We start from the raw sequence: 2577 nt of genomic DNA, 5'->3' as shown, positions 1-2577 counted from the left end.
GACCATTATTCATGAGAACCAATAAAAGGAGGGGGAAGCCGTTCGGTCTAAGAATAAACACAGGTGCATTTTGCATAATACATGCATGATTATATTCATACGTAATTATTTTATTTGTGTGTGAGAGAGAGAGAGCAAGGTCCCACCAAGCTATTCTTTTCTGCTTCCATTTTACAAATACAAACTTTATTTATAGACCTCTCCTACAACACTAGCTTGCCTGCTGCCTTCCATCTAGATTCGGACCTCGGACAATATAGCCCGTGAGAGATGTTATTATCTTATATTAAAAAATTGAATTATGGTAGGATCTTTTCTTCAGGGACGTACCAGCCCAAATAAGACCAGTGATCCGATAGTGTTTCAAATTACTAATAAAAAAAACTATTATTAAATATTAAATTAGAAAAATATTGTATTTAGCACACGTTCTCAACAGTCAATAGTCTGTATAAACTTGTAACAATAGACAGCACAGATTTCAAATACACTCACGGATTTCAAAAAGTATGACATAAAGGTCCAACCAAGTTTTCGAATTTTCAAAACCACCCCCAAGTTTAAGTAATTGTGAATGTGACAATTTTAATTCATTATTCTTCAATTTGAAACTTTTGACAAGGGACTTCAAATGTTAGTGACCTATTGTATCAATGGGTAGAAAACTGATTAAACAAAAATAACCTAAAATTGAATTTAAATCATCCATGAAAAGAAAATGGTTAACTAATGGTTCGGTTTTGATGCATCGATGATCGACATAGTACAACGCCCCAAACTCAATCAATAGATAAACCATAGGGCTTGCAGACCTTAACTTACCAGTAAAAGTAATATTAAACCACGAGAACTAGCATAAGCCATTAACTAGATTAAACAAGAAGATCATTGAATCTGGCATTCTCATTTAAGCATGACACCAAAGTCTACCAAAACAAGTAACAAAACCACTAAAACCCTACACCAACCAAGAAACCCAAAAGTACCAAACTTTCTAAACCTAAATCCAAAAGACAGAACAACTAATACCATCCAAACAAAAACCATACCACACAAACCTCCTCAATCCTTCTTTTCAACTGCAGCCTTCTTCTTAGACGTCACCTGCGAATACAAGAAAGTCCCCAAAATCGCAATAGCCGACCCAAGCGCATTCAAAGGCCTAACTGGATTCCTAAACACAATCACACTAGACACGATCACAACCACCCGTTTCATCGTATTCCCAACCGAAAACGTCAACGGGCTAATATCATCAAGCGCCTGATACGACGACTGATTATAAAGATGATAAAACACCCCCGATACCAACACCCATAGGTAAAAAGTAGACGGCGTCCCAACACTCACAATCGCCTTATGATATCCAGCAACCCATTGAGACCCTTCAACGAAAATCGCGACTGGAAACAGATAAAAGAACGAGAGAATCGTAATCCACCCGTATAAGTTCAACCCGTTAACCTGCTTAAAGTTCTGCAAACTCTTCTTCGAGTAAATGTTTCGCAACACGAACCCGACATTACTAATCATAGCACCCCATAACCCGGCTACATTGAACGAAACCTTGGTAACAGCAGCTAAAGAACAACCCATAACAATTGGCAAAATCGAAAACCAGACCGATAAAGGGTAAGTATCACCTAAAACCAACGAAAAGATAACCGAAAAAACGGGCTCTGCAGACTTAATAACATGAGTAAAAGAAACAGCAACTTTAGAGAATGAAACACAAGCAGAAATGTGACCAATTGTGTGAAACAGTGCAGGGCCTAGCAAAGCAATAATAAAAGACTTATCAATCTTAGGGCAAGGTTGAATCTTGGTAGCCCAAAGAACCAACATCCAAACAGAGCCAACAAGTAATTGAAATGAAGCAAGAAGCCATGGATATGGGAAAACATTCAAAGCTTTCTTGTTATAAATATTAAAGACAATATTCTGAAAGTACCAAAAACCAAAGACAATGGCCAGCTGAAGAGTCTTGTTATTAGGGTTTTTTTCAATTTCAGCATCTGGGTTTGAATCTTGAGCTGATTTAACGATCTTGGCAGCTTTGTTTCGTCCAAGATTGGAAAACCCAGATGGGGATTGAAGAAAGATTGAAGCTTGATGGATCTTGGAAACTGGGTGTGTGTTGGGTTTGGTAAAGTTGGAAGACTTTAAGCTTGGATTGGTGAGAAATTGAGGTTCTTGATGCAAGATTAGGGTTTGGGTTAAGTGGGTATTTGTGGAGAGTGAGAGATGATGAAGGAAGAAGATTCAACATCATATTATTATTATTCTGCAAGTGATTGATAATAGTGAAGACTGATCATGAAACAAGACTTGGGAAGAAACCCTATGTTATAATAATAAAGTCAAGTGTGGTTGGTGGTGTAGCGGTCTGAAAGAAGAGATTTAATATAGTTTAGTGAAGTTGGGCACATGTTTAGGGAGATTAGGGGAAAAAGGTTGATGCTTGATGGTGATTGATTTGGGCCATGTTAAGATTTTAATGGTTTTGGGCCATGGAATATTATAGAATATACTTCATTCATGACTCACTTAGATTTGTCATTTGATAGATGAAGTAGG

At 37.3% G+C, this 2577-nt stretch overlaps 1 pseudogene; it reads right to left on the bottom strand.

The window, feature by feature from the left end:
- Window positions 1-915: 915 nt before the first annotated feature.
- Window positions 916-2272, bottom strand: LOC143635238 (xylulose 5-phosphate/phosphate translocator, chloroplastic pseudogene; annotated as a pseudogene).
- Window positions 2273-2577: the final 305 nt, after the last annotated feature.

This window comes from Bidens hawaiensis, unplaced genomic scaffold (assembly GCF_021521415.1).
Source record: "Bidens hawaiensis isolate Kalapana, Puna unplaced genomic scaffold, B.hawaiensis_p1.1 tig00007413_1, whole genome shotgun sequence".
NCBI classification, from domain to species: domain Eukaryota; kingdom Viridiplantae; phylum Streptophyta; class Magnoliopsida; order Asterales; family Asteraceae; genus Bidens; species Bidens hawaiensis.
Note: the sequence above shows the minus strand (reverse complement) of the source record. Positions and strands in the feature narration are given on the sequence as shown.